This window comes from Spinacia oleracea, chromosome 2 (assembly GCF_020520425.1).
Source record: "Spinacia oleracea cultivar Varoflay chromosome 2, BTI_SOV_V1, whole genome shotgun sequence".
In the NCBI taxonomy this organism is placed as follows: Eukaryota; Viridiplantae; Streptophyta; class Magnoliopsida; order Caryophyllales; family Amaranthaceae; genus Spinacia; species Spinacia oleracea.
In genome coordinates this window covers 67,460,381-67,470,668 of record NC_079488.1, presented here as the reverse complement: position 1 = coordinate 67,470,668, position 10,288 = coordinate 67,460,381, and the positions used below count along the sequence as shown (strand labels likewise).

Below are 10,288 nucleotides of genomic sequence, written 5' to 3'. Positions count from 1 at the left end.
AAGTATAAACAGAGTTTTTGCTATCACTCAACAAATAGAGAAGCAGAAAGAAGTCAGTGGTGCAGCTGTTGAGGCTAGTGCTATGAGTAGCAGTGCTATGGCTGCTCAATCATACAAAGGCGATCAATCTCAGAGGTTTGCTGGTGTAAAGAAAGACTGGAAAGAGATAAAGAAAGAAAAAATGCACAAGATATGCACACATTGCAAAGGTAAGGGGCATACTGTGGATCAATGTTTCAAGCTCATAGGCTATCCTGATTGGTACAACACAATTAAGGCCTCAAAAGGGTCACAGTATCAAGCAAATGGAAGCAGACTTGTTGCTAATGTAAACTCAGCTGCTGATGTTGGAGATAATCCTCTTGATGATCAGTTGAATGGTTCTGCTGGTTCTGTGAACAATGAAATGATCAATGCAATTTGCCAAGAGGTTTTGAAAGCAATGAAAGGCAAGCAAGTTCAGTATGGTGATACTTCTGGAGTTTCTGGTTCTTATGCAAACTATGCAGGTATCATTTCTCACTCTTTTAACTGCACTGTGAATAAAATGCTTAATTGTGGATTAGGGATTGTGGACTCTGGAGCTTGTGATCATATGACATATGATGAGAGTATTTTGATAAACAAGAGACCACTTCAAAAGACAATTAAAGTTGGCTTGCCTGATGGAACACAATTGAATGTTGACACAGTTGGTGATGTTGTTCTTAGTGATAAACTGGTTTTGTCAAATGTGTTATTGGTCAAAGGTTTCAAACACAATCTGATGTCTGTTGGTAGGTTGATTGAACAAACTGGCATTCATGTTATATTTACTGGTGATGGGTATTCTTTCCAGGACCCTTCTAGTTCAGCTATGCTTGGTGCTGGAAACAAGACTCAAGGTCTTTACTATTTTGCTAAACACACAGATCTTCAAGATCTTAAGTGTAGTGGAAACACAGCTGCTACTGTAGTACAGGATGGTAATACTCATGTAAATACTGGTGTTTTGCCAAATAAGACTGCTACTAGTATGTTTCAGTCTAAAATGGATAACAGGAATAAATTAGATCTTTTACATGCCAGATTAGGACATCCTTCTCTGTCAAAAATGAAGTATGTTGATGATACATATTGTAAAGGATTTACTGAATATAATTGTGATGTTTGTTTTCATTCAAAGCATCATAGATTTCCATTCAAAAAGAGTGACAGTAGAGCATCTGAATGTTTTGAACTGATTCATCTGGATTTATGGGGGTCATATAGGATCAGAAATTTAGATGGTTCAGCTTATTTCTTGACTGTGTTGGATGATCATAGTAGAGTTACATGGACCTTTTTGCTTCACAACAAGATGCAAGTAGAAAAGGTGGTGGCAGATTTTATCTCTATGGTTGACACTCAATATCACAAAAGAATAAAAAGAATAAGGTCTGACAATGGAACTAAAGTAGTGAAAGATTCTTGCAGAGTTTTGTTTGCTAGTAAAGGTATCATACATGAAAAAAGTGTTCCTTATGTTCCTCAACAAAATGGTAGGGTTGAGAGGAAACACAGAAGTCTTCTTGAAATAGCTAGAGCCTTAAGATTTCATGCTGGATTGCCTAAGAAGTTTTGGGGAGAATGTGTACTTACAGCCACACATTTGATAAACAAAATTCCAGTTAAGGTGTTGAATTGGAAAACTCCATTTGAGGTTATGTTTCAGAGTGTTCCTGTATATGACACACTAAGGGTCTTTGGCTGTTTATGTTTTGCTCACAACACTCAAGTCAAAAAAGATAAGTTTGATTCTAGAACTAGGAAGTGTATTTTCCTAGGCTATCCTGCTGGTTATAGGGCTTTCAAGCTTTATGATATGGATACACACACTGTCTTTGTTTCTAGAGATGTCATCTTCTTTGAGGATGTATTTCCATACAAATCTCAACCTACACATAATCCTGATATTTTGAAACCTGTTCAAACAGTTCATTTTGGTTCTGAAGCCAATTCTCATTCTGTTGATCTTTCTTCTGATATACAGAATCATATTCCCACTGAATCTCCACTTTTATCCTTAAACACTTCTCCACCACATTCATCTCAAAATACTTTACATTTTGCTCCCAATTCTTCTTCTTCTTCTCATAGTTCTGGTTCAACACACAATACTGAACCTGAAATTCACATTACTTCTCCTAATACTCAACTTAATCAGTCTCCTAATATCATACAACCTATTGTTCCAACTCTTGTTACCAGACAAAGTTCCAGAACAATTAAACCTTCAACTGCTCTCAAAGACTTTGTTGGAGCATATATTCCACACAGACATGACACTTCTTCTTCTGAATCTGTTTCTTTTGCTGTAAAAGACTGCTCTCTTGACAATGATTGTGATGATCTTTGGTTAACTGATTTGGCATTCAATAGCTTTGACACTTGGGAATCATTAGCTTTTACTGTGTTTCAGTCTCCCAATGATCCCAAGCATTACAATCAAGCTAAACATGATGCTAACTGGTTAACTGCTATGGATAAAGAAATTCAAGCCTTGGAGAGTAATGATACTTGGGAACTTACTCAGTTACCCAAAGATAAGAAAGCAATTGGCTCTAAGTGGGTTTACAGAACCAAACTCAATCCTGATTACACTATAGATAGGCATAAAGCTAGATTAGTGGCAATTGGTTATCAGCAAGTGGAAGGAAAGGATTTTACTCAGACTTTTTCCCCTGTTGCTAAATTAGCTACTGTGAGGATTGTCATTGCACTTGCTGCTGTAAGAGGTTGGCCACTATATCAGCTGGATGTCAATAATGCCTTTTTACATGGCTATATTGATGAGGAGGTTTACATGAAGCCACCTCCTGGTTATCTTAAAGCTCAGCCTGGACAAGTTTGTAAACTCAAGAGATCCTTATATGGTTTGAGACAAGCATCTAGGCAATGGAACAAGGAATTGAACAAATTTCTGATTTCTCTCAACTTTCAGCAATCTAAGAAGGATTATTCTCTGTTTACAAGGACTTATGATGCAGAATTTCTTGTGATTTTGGTTTATGTGGATGATATATTGATTACTGGTACTTCAAAGGCTCAAATTGAAGAAGTGAAAGTTGCTTTAGACACTGCTTTTACAATCAAGGATCTTGGCCTGCTTGCTTATTTCCTTGGTATTGAAATCCACAGAACTGATAATGGTATTTTTCTTTCTCAAAGAAAATACATTCAGGACATTCTAATTGATGCTGGTATGGAAGAATGTACTCCTGCACCAGCTCCTCTTTCATGTGGTCTAAAATTGTCCATTGCTGATGGGGTTTTGCTTGATGATCCTGATGTATATAGAAGGCTTGTTGGTAGATTGCTTTACCTAGGCATCACAAGACCTGATTTGTCCTACTGTGTGCAGCATCTCAGTCAATTTGTTCATTCTCCAAGAGTTCCTCATCTCAAGGCTGCTCTTCATGTCTTAAAAAGTACTGCCAGTGAGCTTGTTTGGATTCAGGGATTACTTGAAGACCTTCAAGTTCACATTTCATTGCCTGTTAAGTTATTGTGTGATAATACTTCTGCTGAACATCTTGCCAAGAATCCCATGTTTCATGACAAGACCAAACACTTGAAAAGGGATATGCATTATGTTCGTGAGCAAGTAGAGGATGGTTTCATTGAAACTGCTCATGTTTCTGGTGCCCTACAACTTGCAGATTTGTTAACTAAACCACTTGCTTCTTCTCGACATCAGTTTCTATCTGCCAAGCTTGGACTTGTGTCTAAAGTCCAGCTTGAAGGGGGAGTATAGGATATATGATATTTATATTTATCTTTTTCATTTTTACAAAAGTTTGTTAGTGAGTTTGTTGCAAGTTAGTTAGGGTTAGTTGCTTGCTTGTATATAAAGCAATGTTGGCTTCTCTTCCAAGCCAAGAAACTTAATCAGTAAATTCAAGTTTTCTTCAACTATTTTCTCTCTAGCATTCTGAAACTCTCTTAGATTCTTCACATTCCACTGGATCAACCAAACAAATTCGTAACAATAACGTAATCGTTACCGTCCACTTCTTATTTGTTTCCGATCTATTCCATTACCGACACTCAAAACAAACGCCCCCTTAACTCTTAACCACTAGGGATTGAAGAAGTAATTTGTAAAGAAGTTCTCAATTTGAATGGGGTAGTTTTTGAAAAAAAAAAAATCAGAATTATGACGAGTCATCCTCATACAACAATCCGGACTTGTCTTGTAGACGATATTTTGCGAATTGTCTTGTTGACCATTTCAAATAACAAGATTAGTATGCAAGTTGCTCAAAGTGTTCCATCCCTCACGACGCACACCTTAGTCTGAATTTTATAATTTAATGGTTTTTATTTTTATTTGTTGGTGTACACTCTCCTACTACAACTGCTAACCTTATTCTCACTGCAGTCCTACACTTCAACAATAAAGCAATGCACAACAATGCCTATGATCATCCCATACAAGCAATAATACAACATTAAAGAAGCTCTTCTCCTGCAGCTCTAACAACCTCCCTAAAATCTAGGAAATAAGTTATGCATTCAGTTGTGCAACAATCTTGTAATGGCTTCACCTAGTTGGCTGTAGTAGCTGATGTTCCGACCAGCAAAACAAGAATATTCCTCTCGAAATATTCCTTTTGATGCCTAAGTAAGTAAGGATATTTAGAGAGAAAAAGTAGAGAGAAGATAGAGCATAATATTTTTGGGTGGTTGTTGTGTAATTTTATGTGTCCGCGTGTATCCTAACACTTATAAAGCTTCATACTTTGATTACTATTCACCCAATAGTGCATTTACGTGCATGCCCTTCATTTCCTTCTTTGTTTTATTTTGTCTTATTCTTAACAATAGAGCATTTATGTTTCACCCTTCCATTGCTATACAAAATGTATTGTTTTATTTGGGTATAATTTCCTATATATTGTACCTTCGAACTATCAATTAAAACGCATATGGTTTCTATTTCCTGTTACATGTAAATCCAACATCTAACTTTAACATTCATTTCTAACATTTACCATAAATTGTAAGTTCTTAGCTTTTAAGTAACATTTTTACAAAAATAATTTTGTATACCTTGGGGGCTAGCGCACGATCCAACAACTAGTTATAACAAAAAAAATACTCCTTCCGTCCCTTAATACTCGTTTAAGATATTTGAATTGACTTGTTAATTTAATGGTGTTAGTTGATACTGGGGTATTTTTTTTAATATTGTTAGTGGGAAATGTGTAAGAGGTGGGGAGTGGTGAAAAGGAAAACGGTGCGAGTATTAAGGAACGGAGGGAGTATATATATAAAGGTAAAATACAAAGAACATGGACCAAAGAAAGAATATAAGGCGAAAATACACAGAGATAGTCATATAGGAATAGAATACTCCGTATTAAGGCTTCTGTCGCGAAATTACTAGTGAACTTTGAGTCCTTGACTTTTGGCACCTAATTGGCTAATGGTGAAACTTGCAAATTAAATACTGTGTATCTGACTAGGAAAGATGTTTATCATGTGGTCATTGAATTATGATTAATTAGTTGGCTTGTCATTATTAAAAGGGGTTTTAGGTGTGGATTTTGTTATCATATATCAGCGTTAATTTAGTCGTTGATCAGAGTTGACAATATCATGTATGTAAAAGCATTGCTAGTCCTGTCCATGGCAGCATGGCTGCTGTTGGTAATGACAGCGGTTGAGACAGCTCGGCCGCGCGTAGCGAAGTCAGGGTGTAAGGATCATTGCGGAAATGTGAGCATTCCTTAGTCCTTACCCCTTCGGCATTGGTCGCAACTGCTATCACAATCCTTGGTTCGAAGTGGAGTGTCCATATGAAGACTCGTTCAATTTGAAGAAATTGAGTATTACAGGGTTGGAAATAAACTGGGATCCGTCCAAAGGGGAACGAAGTTTGGTCTATGTAGTTCCCTGCTACAGAATCTGTCAAGGAGATGGAAATCCTAGAACACTCTTGATGGGAAATTCAGATAATTTGACAGGGAGTCCGTTTCTCTTCTCAAAGAAGCGTAATGTACTATTGGTGAACGGTTGTGGAGGTGGTATATTCTTGCTAGACAAGAATAACCAAACGATTGCTGGATGTGCCGCGGTCTGTGTCACTAATTCTACTGAGCAAGATGTAGATTGTTTTGGAGTTGGATGTTGTCAGACTTCAATATCATCCTCGGTTGATTATTATTCTTTACAGCTTGTAAGTATGGGGAGTAATCGTATTGTTGAAGATGCATGTACTAGAGCAGTTTTGGTTGACACCAATTGGATAGCCAATAAGAGTAAAAATCTTATGCACTATCAAAATATATGTGATCCAGCCCATGTTGTATTAGAGTGGACTGTCACTGATTTGCCTATAAATTCGCCAAGTTATGCCAATTCAACTTGTATTAACAAAGCTGCAAGTGCTGATGATGCCGGAGGATACGTATGTCGTTGCAAAGGAGAGTTCTATGATGGAAATCCTTATCTTCCTTATGGTTGCCAAGGTATTAACAATTGACAAGTTTATAATTTGTTTTTGCTCGAGGATATTAATCTTAATGTTCATTGTGTATGATCTCAATTCCTCCTACTAACTTGTATATACTCTCTAGTTGTTAGAGGATGTGAGGGTTGCGTGGAAGACTGCATCTCTCTAGGAAATCATAACTTTGGTTGTCCTCAAAAGGAAGAAAAGGTGAACACTACAACATTAGCAGTTGGACTTGGTAAGTTTTTCAACTCATCAACCTATAATTTAAACAAGTAAAGACTACTGTATAGTTTTGGTTCAACTCTTACTATGAATATGTAATTGAAATTATGAATCTTGGAATATAAGATATAACACTATACAGAGGTGAGAAAATTAATTGGCTTCTCCATATAGAATGTGAGTCTTCCTGTAGTCATCTTTTTGTCTAGGTTCGTCACTTGGACAATTGTCAATTGATATGAGTGAATATAAGAAAGGCGCTACTAATTTGGCAAAGTATATATATGTTGTGCAGGACTAGGGCTTAGCATTGTACTGATACTTGCACTACTTGGTGTGTATTGGTTGTACAACTTGCATAAACGAAGAAGAAACCTTAGAATCAAAGCTAAAAACTTCGAAAGAAATGGTGGTCTGTTATTGAAACAACAAATGTCTTCAGAAGATAACAACAATGTTGAGAATACTAGAGTTTTGACTTCAGATGAACTAGAAAAGGCAACCGATCAGTATAATGAAAATCGAATAGTAGGAAGAGGAGGGCAGGGTACCGTTTATAAAGGCATGTTGAGTGATGGGAAACTCGTTGCTGTAAAAAAGTCCAAGGTAGTTGATGAAAGCCAAATGAATGTGTTCATCAACGAGGTGGTAATTCTATCAAAAATCAACCATAGAAACGTGGTTAAGCTAATAGGATGTTGCTTAGAGACAGAGGTTCCTATGTTGGTTTATGAATATGTACCTAATGGAACTCTTTCTCAAAATATCCATGTTACAAAAGAAGACTACTTCCCAATTACATGGGAAATGCGCTTACATATAGCCACAGACATAGCTAATGCTCTTGCATATTTGCATTCATCATACCTTATACCTATATTTCACAGAGACATCAAATCTTCTAACATCCTCCTAGATAACAAGTACAGAGCAAAGTTATCAGATTTTGGGATATCAAAGTCACTTAATGTGGATCAAACCCATATCACAACCCGTGTTGTTGGTACTTTTGGTTATTTAGATCCAGGGTACTTCCAGTCCAACCAGTTTTCTGATAAGAGTGATGGTTTATAGCTTTGGAGTGGTAATCGTAGAGCTATTGAGTGGACAAAAAGCAACCGGTTTGGTTGATGATGAAGAAAGGGGTCTTGTGGGATGGTTTCTCGATCATATGAAAGATTCTTTACTAAATCAAACATTATATTGGATGCTCGAGTAATAAAGGAAGGGAAGGAAAAGAAGAGGATATAATGGTTGTTGCTCGTCTTGCAAAAAGATGTCTCAACTTGGATGGAAAGAGAAGACCAGCTATGAAAGAAGTCGCGGCTGAACTAGAGACTGTAAGGTCATCTTTGCAACATGGGTTGACAAAGAACCAATCAACCTTAAGCGACGAGCAAGATGAAGCGTCATCCTCTTCGATTGACATGACTCTTGAACATCCAATAGAACAAGAATTTTTATTTTCCAGCTTTCATTCAGCTGGAAGGAGTTCGATTCTCGGAGTAGTACTATCATTAGTTCGCAGCTTTATAATTTCAAATAAAATATATTGGCATCTACATTAAAAACCGTCACTGTTATACTTCCGCTTATTTTAGTTGATGATCCATGCTAATTTACCATTCATGGATTATACGAATGATAGTCTTGGTCTCACGGTAAAAATCGAAGATTTGTATAAATGAATCACAGGTTTGAAAGCTCCTTCCCTAATTGAATTTCTAATACTTCATCCGTTTAGAAATAATCGCAATATTTGAGCTTTTTAAATTATTCACAATACAACCCCAAATTCTTGTATGATACTGTCCTCACCATCAACTGATGGTGATGGTGAGACCAGTTTACACTTGCGAATATAGGTATGTTACTTCTATAGTTTAGACATATTACTTTTTTATATAATTTTAGAGGAGGTACTTTTTATAGTTTAGGTATGTTACTTCTATAGTTTAAACATGTTACTTTTTTTTATAATTTTAGATGAGGTTCTTTTTTAGTTTAGGTATGTTACTTCTATAGTTTAGACATGTTACTTTTTTTTATACGGAATAGTTTTAGGGGAGGTACATTTTTAGTTTAGGTATGTTACTTCTATAGTTTAGACATGTTACTTTTTTTTATATAATTTTAGAGGAGGTACTTTTTTAGTTTAGGTATGTTATTTCTATAGTTTAGATCTGTTACTTCTATAGTTTAGATCTGTTACTTTTTTTTATAGTTTTAGGGGAGGTACGGTATTGGTTTCGCGCTCGTCACACCATCAAGTTTATGGTGTGACTAGTCTCACAGGAGACGCGTTGTTCTACAACTGTTGTTGATGATTTATATGTCAGATAAATCATAATTAGGTGAGATCTTGTTAGATTTACCTCAATAAATATTTTCAAAATATCAACTTTTTAAAAAATTTTGCCGAAGAGAATTTAAGATATTAACGATCAAAATTTTGTATTGTCATGCGTGAAAGTGACCAACGTTCCAAGTATATTTACAAATGGACGAAATATGTAATTCCCTTCAATTGTTCTTTTATAGTTAACACGGTTTGACTTTTGACACCATTTATATAATCTATTTTGACTATCAAATTTACGTCATTTATACTTAACAAAAAATAGAGGAAATATATTTATGTGATAAAATAACAAAGTAATTCTTTTGTTTTTGTTAGAACAATACTCCGTGGTCTTTTAACGTAATGACATGTTATTTTTACATCCCAAATTCTTATTTATAATGGGTGTACAATAAATATTGTACACCGGAGTAAAAGTTGACTCGAAATACTTAAACGTTACATTTATATATGTAAAAGTTATCTATTTTTTAATGATAATTTTTTTTATTTTAATACAAAATATTTCTTCAAAATCACTAATAATGTATAAATTAATTATTTAACCACTTAAAATGTTTATCTAACAATTTTTTAATTTTATAATATAAAAGTTACAGAAAAGTAGGTTAAAGTTACAAAAAACTACATAAAAGTTATCTTAGTGTACAATAAATTTATTGTACACCTTGTCCGCGCAAGACCTTTTGTTTTACATAACCAATTATATTTTCAGAAGTACAATACTCGTTATACATTCTACTCCATTTAAATTGCGGTGATGTGTAAAAGTGATAATTGAAAAAGAAAAATTTACTCCGTATTAGTTTGGGAGCTAAGTAAAGGACTTGTTCTACGCAAAAGTTTGAAAAGGTCAGCCCAATGTTAATGCTTTTAGCTAGGTGGCTAGGTGTACGTTTAATATTGAATCAAAGAGTGGGTTGGTTAGGACTCAAAAGTAACGTTATGTAATCATGTTAATATTAATTCGCTACGTCCGGAAATAGCTAATATTATATGTTGACTATACTTTTTAAGTCATAGAGATCGATCAAATCCTTAATTATGATGAGCTATAGAGTTTGTCAGTTGAGAGACCCTTTCTTCGAAATTTCCAATAGTAATGTTTTTTAATTAGTTTTGTGTCTTTGAAAAATGATTGTATTCCAGTAAGGACGATGATAAAGGTCGCAAGTTGCGACAACATTTAGTTGTCGCAATCTTATGTGTCGGAGTTTAATTGG

At 35.3% G+C, this 10,288-nt stretch overlaps 1 pseudogene; it reads left to right on the top strand.

Moving 5' to 3' along the window:
* The first annotated feature begins 5,553 nt into the window (after window positions 1-5,553).
* Window positions 5,554-8,601, top strand: LOC110799478 (wall-associated receptor kinase-like 1; annotated as a pseudogene).
* Window positions 8,602-10,288: the final 1,687 nt, after the last annotated feature.